The sequence below is a fragment of the Crotalus tigris genome, unplaced genomic scaffold (genome assembly GCF_016545835.1).
Source record: "Crotalus tigris isolate CLP2741 ecotype Arizona unplaced genomic scaffold, ASM1654583v1 scf7180000017546.9332058, whole genome shotgun sequence".
Lineage (NCBI taxonomy): Eukaryota > Metazoa > Chordata > Lepidosauria > Squamata > Viperidae > Crotalus > Crotalus tigris.
Window position 1 is genome coordinate 527,987 of NW_024096465.1, and position 12,263 is coordinate 540,249.

Sequence of the window (12,263 nt, forward strand, 5' to 3'; positions counted from 1 at the left end):
GTGGCTCTCAAAGTCAAAAAGATTTTTTGGGGAAATTCCTCTAGGAACTTTTAAGTGTACAGCATAATGATACAACTCAGCAATATTGAAATCTCAGTACCAAGATTCTTCAATTCCTTTCCACCATGTGGAAGACGTGAATGTTCATATATCACAAGGATCAGAAAACTTCTTAACTATCAACTTTTTACAGATAAGGGTTTTCCAGACAGCTTTAAATAGAATAATGTTCTGAAAAGTTTCCTCATGTAGATAAGTGTGAGTGTTCATTTCAATATTTAGAGCTTGTTCAAGAATTTCAGTACATTATTTTATGTTGAAAAAAAACTAACCTATTTTATGAAACTCCCATTGTATATTAAGAGAAACTAAGAGCTTTATTTTATGCATTAAGAAAAATGATCTCTATTGGAGTGTTGGAAATAGTATTGTGCAATAAACAATAACATACAAATTCCAACCTGCCAAATTGCCAAAAGTAAAATATTTTCTGCAGAAAATGTTGACTCTTGAAATTTTTATAGCCCATACTTTTTGTCTCCATTTCATTTTCATCTAATATTATTTCATTCTTTTTCCACATTCTAACAACCCCCAATAAGTGTCTGATACACATACTGATCCTAGAAGTCTAGAACATTGTAGCAAACCCTAATTTTTCCTGAAAGACAGGAATGTTCTTAGGGACAGTGACACTTGTGGTCTTCTAATATGAAAAAAAAAAAAAATAGCAATAGCACTTTGCACCTAGATTTATATACCACTTCATAGTGCTTTACAGCACTCTCTGAGCTATTTACAATGTCAACTTATTGTACCCAGCAGTCTGGGTCCTCATTTTACCGGCTGAGTGAATCTTGAGCTGATCAGGATCGAACTCCTGACCATGGGCAGTTTGCCTGCAATACTGCATTCTAATTACTGTGCCACCACAGCTCAGGAGCACAGAAAAACCATTCATGAATATTATGAATTGCTAGTTTAAACAACATCTTTTCCTTTGTAGATGTTAAATATCTTATTACTACCTGTAATTCCACATCTGCTTGTGCTACATATACATAACTGCTATTGCTTGTATGTCATATAGCATTCTGCTAACACAATATGCAGCACTGGCTATAGGTCTCAATTCTAATCAGTAATGTTTAGATAATTCCTCTTGTAGTTTTCAACTTTTCTGCACAAACTGGAATTCAAGATAAGGTTGATATTTTAAGAATTATCATTGTAAAAAAAAAAGAGTTAAGTGTATTATACTTATTCCCATGCTCCTATCTCCATCCCATCCTCTCTTTCTTCCTTCCTTGCTTGCTTCCTCCCTGTCACAAAGGAGAGAAAACTATGATTTTCAGGAAGACTAATTAATAATTCTAATTTGTTAGGAAGAGAATCTGGTCAGTAGAGAGTGGTTATAGCTTCATGTACAAACATTTTCTGATCCACATTACTTTAGTTGGATTATACTACAGTTCCACCAGGTTCAGGACAAAGACTTCATGATATTAAAAATGATTGAGAATGTGTATAAAAACGTAGGGGACTGTATTAGAATAAATATTTTGAAAACTAAAGCAATTGGCATATGTTTTTTTTTTACAAAAAGCTATTATTGTTCAAATTATTGAACACATCTATATGCATAAAATCCAAACTGACCTTAACTTCTGGGCAAAAGTAGTAAGATTATTTTGTTAGATAGCACTTAAGAGCCAAGCATGGAGCAGGTGCCTGCTTTTACTCAAATAATATGTTAACATATCTATGTTAATATACAGATGTTGACTCTTAGCAACATGTAGATTTTCTTCATGCCAATCTATCCCTAATTGTCTTTTTCAAGTCTTCCAATGCTATACTGATTGCCACTGTAACCTCACCCATCCATTCTGCTGCTGGTCATCTGTTTCTTCTGTTTCCGTCCACCTTTCCCAGCATTAAAGCTTTCTCCAGAGAGTTAGGTCTTTACATATTATGGTTTGAAGTAGAATAATTTGAGCCTAGTCATTTGTGTCTTAAGTGTACACTCTTGGTTGATTTGTTCAATGGTCTATTAGTTTGTTTTCTTGGCTGATTATAGTATTCTCAGAAGTCTTCTCCAACATCGAAATTCAAAGTCAACATTCTTCCTATCCTACTTCTTCAAAGTCCAACTTTCATTTCCATAGAGAGTAATAGAGAATATTATGGTTGCCCTATTCTGATCTTTGTAGTTATAAAACACATCCCTGATTTCATAGTTGATCCTAAAAGGAAGAACTATTCATCATTTTGATATTTCATTGTCAATTTCCATTAGTTGACTAAAGTAAAGGCATAGTTTACAGCAGGAGACTAGGAACATGTGTCTCAAAAACTTACATTAGCTTTGCTTTTCTCAATAAAAATTTCTTGTCTCTCTGTGAACAAGTTTTGGACCTTTTTTTTTTTTATAAAGCAAATAAAAGCTGTGTGGCTAGAGAAGACTCAAATGTCCTCAAATTCATGCAAAATGAATTTATTTGATAATAAAACAGTAAGATGTTGTCTAATTTCTAAACTTCTCTTTTCTACAAATCCTATCTGCTTGTTATAAGGACATAAACAGTGCTCTTCTGGATTAGAGCCCTGGATCATCTAGTCCACAGGTCGGCAACCTGCGGCTCCGGAGCCGCATGCGGCTCTTTGAGCCTTCCCCTGCGGCTCCCAGCCTCCTCTGCCTTTGCAGAGAGAGACAGAGACAGAGAGAGGAATTGTGCTTCCCTGCTTCTCTCTCTCTCTCTGTGTGTGTGTGTTTGTGTGTGGTTTTGTGTGTGTGTGTGTGTGGCTGTGTGTGTGTGTGTAAAAGAGAGTGCACTCACAATGTTCTCCGAGGAGCTGAAAAGCTTACTGGGCGGAGCTCCTCCCTTTGCTGCGTCTCTGCAGAAAGCAGGAAGCAGGAAGGGCAGGAGAGAGCTAGCTAGCCCAGCTAGGCTGACTCAGGAATTCTGGGAGTTGAAGTCCATGAGTCATAAAAGAGACGAGGGTGCCTACCCCTGATCTTATTGGACAACAGCCTGAAGCTTGTCAGGTGAGCAGCAGATAGGAGAGGGGGGGGAGAAAGAGAGAGAGGGGGAGAGAGAGAGAGAGAGAGAGGAAAGAGAGAGAGAGAAAGAAAGAGAGCGGGGGAAGAGGAGTGGCAGACCAAGGGCAGATAGAGAGGGAGAGAGAGAGAGAGAGAGAGACCCTTTTGACATCTAAAATGAAGATAACACTGCATATATCCTTTTTTTACCTGTGTGTGTTTGTGTGTGTGTATGTGTGTGTGTATGTGTATATATATATATATATATATATATATATATATATATATATATATACATACATATATATATACACACATACATACATACATATACATATACATATATATACACACACACACACATACATACACACACACACACACACAAACACATACACACCTATAATAAAGGTAAAAAAGGATATATGCAGTGTTATCTTCATTTTAGATATCAAAATGGTTTTGCGGCTCCCAGTGTTTTGTTTTTGGTGGGAAACGGGTCCAAGTGGCTCTTTTAAGTGTTTTGGGTTGCCTACCCCTGATCTAGTCCATTAGTTTCTTCTCCTGGTGACCAGCCAACTGTATAAGAAAGTCTACTAGCTATATTTTCTCAAGGAAAAGGAGGGCACCAAAAGAAAGATAAATTATATTAGGAAATTCATTCATATGTAACACTTGCTGTTCTCAGGATCTAGTTTTGGGAAATAGTGCTTCCAGATAAGCAACACTCATTCAGCTATTATGTTTGACAACTGTTAATGTATACAAGCAAGATGAGAAATTCATTTAAGATGCTATATCTATGGCTCTCCTTATTTTATATTGAAATTATAATTATTTGTAAAAAATATTGTAATAAGGTACTTACCTAGAAGTGAATTTTAAATTAGTTCTGTCATTCTTCTATAGTATAACCATATTCTGCATTAAATATTGTAATATCTGCAGAATAGGTTGTCATGGAGATTTTTATGTAGTGTATTTAAAAAACACACTTGTTTGATGAATGACCACACAATAAGAAGGCTTAGGGAAAATCTAAACATCTTTTAATAATGTAATGATATCGTTCACTTATATCAATTACCCTTGATTATATGTAATATCAGTAAATCGAAGTGTATGATATAATCACCCAATGACAGATATTTTTGGTTTGAGTGTGATTATTAAGCCCTGGACTCCAGATGTATTGTTTTCCAAACTGGCATTTATTTCAAGACTAAAGCTAACTATTTACTCCAATACAGCCTGATTAATTTGGTTGTGGTTCTCCAATAAAATCTTGGGGGGAGGGCATATTCTTCCACACTGTGTTTCTAATTTAGCTCAATATAGTGTTTTTTCATTTTGATAATTAAAACTTCCTTGTACAATAAAATACATTTACCATCATGGTGCTTAATTCTTATATTGCAAAGTTGAGATCATAATCTAGCAGCCAATTGTGTCAGGTCCACATGTGAAAGATCTAATTTACTGATTTATTGCTAAAACCTATGCAGAGGAATCTTCTCAGAATAACAGTTTGCATCTGGACAAAACTAGATAAAGGTCAACAGACATTCAGGGGCGGGGTTGAAATTCATTCTTTTGCAGATACCTACTGATTCTAAACTAATGTCTCTTTTAACTCCTTCCTCCTGTTTCTGCTAGTTTCTCTCCCACACCTTTAGATTGATGGGTACTTGAGTATGAAGCCATTGAATCAGTCCACAATAATCAAGTCTAGTTCTTTGCCAGTATAGAATGTTGCATAATGCATAGATAAAAAAGTGGGGCAATCTGACTCTTTTAGAATTATAAAATAAATGGAACTGGAAGGAACATTTAGGCCATGAAGTCCAACTAGATTATAAAAGTAAATCTGATTTGCTTTTTTTTTAAATAATGTATTTTCTCACGAATGAAGGCAAATATACGTGTTCCAGGCAGTCAGAAGACTAAACCTCTGATCCTGGTGACCGACCCAGATTGGATCCTGCAACATATTTTCTATTTAAAATCTGAATTATGGATTCAGTTAGCACTGAAATTTTTTATGATGACAATCTGAACAGTACCACATATTTTCTTTTTTTTTTTTTATTGAATTTTTTTCAAAAATTTTACAAATAAACATCCACCCCCCCCTCCCAAACCACCCCCCCTCCCCCCCCCAACTTCCCAGAACTGAATATAGGATTATTTAACAAATTTTAAAAAATAACGTATACAATTTATAAGATAATAATAATAATAAAAATCATAATAATAATATATATAATAATAATATACGTAAAAAAAAGGGAAAAAGAAAAAAGGAAAAAAGAAAAGAGAGAGAAAGAAAAAAGAAAGAGGTAGGCGAAAAATAAAACATATATAGAAAAGTATATAACTAATAATACAGAAGAAAAAAGAAAGGAAGAAAAAAAAAACAATCATTACAAGTTATAAAAAGGCTAAATAATATTTTTCCATATCTAAATTATGTTGTATAAAATTTATCCATTTTTCCCATACCGCAAAAAATTTCTCTTGAGATTGCTCCTTTAAAAAAGCCGAAATCTTTGCCATTTCTGCCAAATACGAAACTTTATAAAACCACTCTTGTAAAATAGGCAAGGATTCCTTCTTCCAATATTGTCCTATTAACAGCCTAGCAGCTGTAATCAAATTTAGCATCAATATAACCTCCCTAGCATCACAATCAGTAACATTACCTAATAAAAATAATTGCGGAGTAAATTTTACCCTCCTTCTAAAAATTCTCTGAATATTCCACCATATCTTAATCCAAAAAGCTTTTATATGCTTACACGTCCACCAGATATGATAATAAGTAGCATCCAAGTGTCCACATCTCCAGCATTTCGGCTGTAAATTAGAGTACATAATGGACATTTTCTTTGGATCAAGGTGCCATCTATAAAACATCTTATAAAAATTCTCTCTTAAATTTTGCGCTTGTGTGAATTTAACATTTCTTGTCCAAATAAGTTCCCAAATATCCATTGAAATCGATTCACCAATATTCTGTGCCCATTTAATCATACAATCTTTAACTAATTCAGATTCTGAATCCAATTCCACTAAAACCCCATAAACTCTCTTAATATGGGTTGGCCTTTGATCTCTTACTTGTTTTAGGAAAGTTTCATCTTCTCTAAGCCAGCCCATTTTACGATCCATCTTCCATCTGTCCACTATTTGTCTATATTGGAACCATGAATAAGTTAGATTTTCATGTATTAGCTCTTCCAAAGACTTTAACTGCCAGTCTTGGCCATCCCATCTAAGTAACTGTGCATAAGAAACCATATCCATATTAACCCCTTTCCTTATACCTTCTATGGCATGCCGAGGTATAGCCCATAATGGTATTTTAAAATCAAATTTATAATACTTCCTCCACACTCTAAGCAAAGAGATTCTTATAATATGAGACTTAAAAACCCAATCCACTTTTTTATTAAATATTAAATAGGCATGCCATCCAAAAAGTAAATCCCAACCTTCCAAATGAAGTATTTCTATATTTGTTAAATTCACCCAATCGCTGATCAATGTTAGTACTACAGCATCATAATACAATTTCATATTTGGTACCTTGAGTCCACCTCTCTCACGAAAATCTTGCATTATTTTAAGTTTCACCCTTGGTTTTTTCCCTGCCCAAACAAATTTATTAATACCTTTTTGCCATTCATCTAAATTACGATCACTCTTTAAAATAGGTAACATTTGAAACAGAAAAATAAACTTTGGCAGGACATTCATTTTAATAACTGCAATTCTACCCATAAGGGATAACTGTAAATTGTTCCAATTTTTTAAATCCTTCTGTATCTCCGTCCACAACTTTTCATAAAGTACCACATATTTTCAAAATGCATTTGTTTTTTCCAAATACGCTGAGACGTTTGGCCAGATTTCTAAAAACATTTAAGGCTTACTTCGCTAACACAACGCCCCCCCCCCCCCTCCAATAGCTTATAGTAAGAATGAAAGCTTTAAAAGAGAGTTGCTCATCTTTGGAGGCTGTTAATGCCACCTACAGACAAAGAGCTATGTTTACAACTCTGATTTGTAGCAAGAGTCATTTCTGTGTTAAGAGCTTAATTAGCTTTGTTAGTTTAAAAGCAAAACATGAAATTGTTAGATTGCCTCTTTCTTAATAAGATTAAAAGGATTTAGGAATCGTAGGTAGCAAAAATAACATTTTGCTATTTGCTATTTAAATAAGCTTGTTTTGAAGTTTATTAGACTTCTGCCTTTTGTTCTTTGTAGCTTCGTGGTGTCTAACATATGTATGTATATTTTTAATTTTGGGAGTGAGGGAGGCAGCTGAGACTCCAGAAAAGAATGCACAAAATGGAATGGAATGGAAATGGAAAATGGTCCCTTCTGGCCTTGTCAACTTTCTGCAATCTCATTTGACTCCTATGTGTTAAAACAAAGTATAGAAGTTTGTGTTGGGTTATTTTGTACTAGAGAAGAATATGAGTTTATACCAAGTAAAATTCCTCACATTTTCAAACATAATAGAAATTGCTTACAACAATCTCCAACATGTGGACTTATTTTAAAGAATATAAAACTAAGGAACAATGAAAGATTTCCTTAATGGACCTGAGGGGATATTTTGTGGAGTGCCCTCTATAAAGAAATTCACCTGGCACTTATCGTACAGTTCTCTTTGTTCCTGTGTAATCTTGGAAATATTTAAAAATAATTTCCAAGGCTGTTTTACAACTACTTTTATTGCCATATTTTTTTATGTGCTGTAATGTTATTGACACCTGTGACTGTACTATTTACTGTTTTATTTAACAGATTTTGAAATTGCCAAGAAAATAGTGTGCGGTAATATACTGTATAGAATAGAAATATAGTACAGGTAATTTTCAACTTTGAATTGTTCATTTAGCGAACATTCTAAATTACAATGGCACTGAAAAAAGTGATTTATGATCAGTCCTCGCACTTATTATTATTGCAGCATCCCCACGGTCACATGATCAAAATTTGGGTGCTTGGCAACTGGCATATGTTTACAATGGTTGCAGAGTCCCGAGGTCATGTGATCACCATTTGTGACCTTTCCAGCCAGCTTCTGACAAGCAAAGTCAATGGGGGAAGCTGGATTCACTTAATGGCTATATGATTTGTTGCAGCGCAGTGATTTGCTTAATAACCATATAAAAAAAAATTATAAAATCGGATTCGATGCACTAACCTGTTTGCTTAGCAAAATAAATTCTGCTTCCAATTGTGGTCATAAGTTAAGGACTATTTGTACTGAATATAATAAACAAGCAAAAGCGCAATTCTGCTTGACCTAAACATGAATTTTATAAAAGGAAGCGTTTTGACATTCAAAATTCCTGTTTTATTAACAAATGGAAAAGTGTTAATATAAGAATGCCAGTAACTTCATTTAAATTTTCTTCCAAATAGGTGAATTAATGACTGCAAAAATTACATGGCTTTGCCCAGTGTTTGTTTGTTTTTACAACAAAACGATGCAGTTTTGGTATAAAAATACAATGCAAACCAAGCGGCAAGGAAGTAGGTTAAACTATAACAACTTAGGTTAGGGGTGTCAAACTGCCAGTCCGTTGGCCAGGTGCGTTATGGCGAAAGCACGCCCACCCCATTGCCAGCAATGGGAAAAAAGTCGTGATACGTCACAACACGTCACGTGACGTTGCAAGTTTGACACCCCTGACTTAGGTAAATAAAACATAATCTTTAGAATCCTTTCATTACGTTATAGTCCACTGCCTCTCAAGGCATAATTTCAAAAACAGATATGAGCAAGTTTGGGGTAAAATATGGGATCATTCGTTTCTACTCAATTACATTCTCTGGGGTGTTTGAGAAAATACCACACACATTCCTTCAATTTATAAAAGGTTTTATGTATCCATATATGTACTCACACAGAGATATACACAAGCTCCCTAATGTAATCAATATAAAATGGCATTTATGATCCCAACAGTACTACAACTTCCCAGATCTAGGATATGATTTGTTAATAGAAAAAGGTAGGTAGTGAGCAGTTTTAAAGTATTTGTTGTAGACATTTGGTTAAGTGTTTTTGTATTTTATTATATAGCCATGGAGAAGTAAAATTAATGTAAAAATTTAATCTCACATCTGCCATGTTTTTTTTTTTAAATTTTGATTATATCAAGTGTTTTCTCTGGACTTCAGACACTTTCTAACATTTAAAAAAGTTGAGTGCTTTGTCCACTTTCGTTTTGTATGAGCAAAGTAGTTTTAAGACTAAAGAGCTTAAAGAAGTAAATCCTGTTTTCCACCTTCAGATAAAAATTGTGGTTTCAGAGGGAATAGTGAATTCTGTTTTGCAGTTAATTTTTAATGGGTGAATTTCTCCTGTGAATACAGCAAAATAAAAACTGAGTTTGTCAGAGATATCTTTCATCCGATTCATTCTCCCCCTTCCGGGTTTCTATAATGTGGAATCTCTATAAATAATTTGCAGTCTTACACGTCTTGAGCTATTACAGATGAAATAAATTTGGATGATGCACTCAACTGTAAGCCTAAGAATAGTTAAAAGTGACTCATCCTAGGGGCTCCACTTCCCATTCTGTTTTGATTATAAAAGAAGGCTGCACGTGATCAGGACCGTGTAGTTTACAAGGTATAGTATGTTTCTTAATGTGGATTCTGTTATCAAATTTCTTTAAGTGCACCTGCACATCTGGAAAGACTGCTTTATGTGCTGCTGCCCCATCCATTTCTTTGGGACTTGTATTGGCTGAGTAGTTGGAGGATTATACTGTCTGGGAGACCTGCCAGATTAATTTGGCCAGCTGCCTGTTGTTCAATCTGGAGCCACTGAATCCCTCGGTTTCTCTGGGACCTTGCTGCCAGATATTCCATATGGGATGCCCAGAAATATAGCCTAACATTAGGGAGATTTAGTTCTCCCATATCTCCCTGGGCCCATACATTTTTAATGACAATTCTTGTTTTTTGCCTACCAAATGAACCTTGAAAAGGTCTTGTGGAGCTTATTAAAGTGTGAGGTTTTAAATTCTCAGAAACAGTTGTAGTTGATACAAGAGACTAAGGAGGGCATTTATTTTAGGAAGCTGTATTCTTTCCATAATTGGTGCAGAGAGATTCATCTACCTATCCAGATGATTCTTAACATTTGGTGGCATCAGGTTTATGCTTGATGGTCAAATGGCCTCATTAGCATCTTGAAACTAGAAGAAGGACATGTAGCCTAAAAGCCTAAGTGATTTGATCAGGGATGTTATATAAAGCATGAAAGCAGGTTCACAAGGCACCAATGTTCTATCTTTGTTGTTTTGATATAAATCCTGTTGTTTTCCAGGGCAAGTAATATAGCACAGTATAAGCAATCAGCACTGTGTTGCAGAATCACCCATAAACAGTGATCCGTTATAAATTCAGTAGTCAGATTTCATCATTTCCAGAACACAGCAGCTCCCATTCCTCTTCCAGTCAGACTGGCATCTTATCTGAAGATGCTTTGCATAAAATAATGGGGTGGGACTGATCAAGCAACTGTAGTTGGAATTTCTGTTGGAATCTCTGGTTTCCTGTTGCTAACAGCTGCTCCCTCTTGTTTAAATGCAGCAATTTCATTCCAGTATTTTTTTTTACATGCAAAGCATGTATGAATATTAAACATTACTGGTCACAATTTTGGGGTTTTTGTTTGTTCAGCTTGCTGAACAAAGTCAGCTAGTGTGATTTTGTAACCCATAGTTTATAGCTTAGCATGTGTGAGCACAGCCAGTTGTGGTTTATTTAGGAAGGCATATCTTAAGTGCAATGTGAGAGTTAAATACAACATATGATTTTAAAAAGTAGTTTATTTGCATGAGAGTAGGACAATTATGCATGCAGCATTTTTATTGATACATTTGGTGGTTTTGCTTTAATTGGTCTTTTGCTAAGCTTCCATTGATTTCAGAAAAATCATTAAATCAACGGAAGCTTAGCAAAAAAGCTAAACATAATATTTTTTAGTCACAAATGTAACATGCATAGAAACAACATAATTTCATTGCTACATTGAAATGGCCGATCTCCCTGATCACTTACAATTCCAGAGTTAATGATTTCTAATTTAAATTTTGTGGGCAGCATAAAGGTGAAAGGTGCATATGTGAAATTATACAGGTAAAATTGTAATCTGCTTACCAGATAGCAATGGGCTGGCTTCAGACTTAATCATACTTAGACTGGATTCCCTGAAATTAATGGAGTTTATATTACTCAAGATTAACTGGAATGCTTTGTTTTTAAATAATTATTTATACATCTTCATTATTGCTGTGAACTGTCCAAGTTTTGGTAAAGATGGGTGGCCATGTTAAGTTTATTAAATAAATAATTGTAAGTTCCATTGCTTTCAGCAAACCAATCCAAAGTATGCTTAAATACATCCTATGATTATACAAGCAGAACCAGAATATTTTACACAATGACAGAAGCCAACGTTTGGCAACTGATAAATTAGTTTCTGGCCTTGTTGCAAAGGCCTCCATTGAAGGAAAGGAAACATATTCCTTTGAACAAATGTGGTCCCTTGTAGTTTTCATAGGATTATGCTTCTTTACTATCACATGCCTATTAGGAAGAAATTTTCTCTGTATTCAATGGGATTTATTTCCATAAGTAGATAATTGTATATGTAATGATTTTTACATTATACTTTTAGTTTATTTCTGAATAAAACCTAAGTAGAATTAGACTATATTTTACACCAACTATAGTAGACACAGTATGAAAAATACAACTGGATTATAAATGGAATATTTGTATAAAATTTGCTGATTAACTATTAGCATTGTATGCAATGCTAATTATTCAATTTAATAAATTAGTACAAAATTTGGTACATACACAATTCAAGGAATCCAATTATACAACAGCAATAACACACTGGACACATTTAATTCTCATTTTTAAAAGGTCAGGGTGCACTCCAAAAAGATTAAATAATTCCTAAAGAGAAATCAGGATTCTTAGGTATAATCCAGAAAATATTAATTCCTTGAGAAAAATGTGGAAAGTTGAAATGTTTGAAATCTGGTTAATAGTAAAATTACATTTATATGCTGCCTACTCTCAATGACTCTGGGTGGTTTACAATTGCAGTGATTGAATGGTTAAATTCCTAACAATGATTAGGACTAGAAAAACAGAACAGAGTATCAGAGTTTGG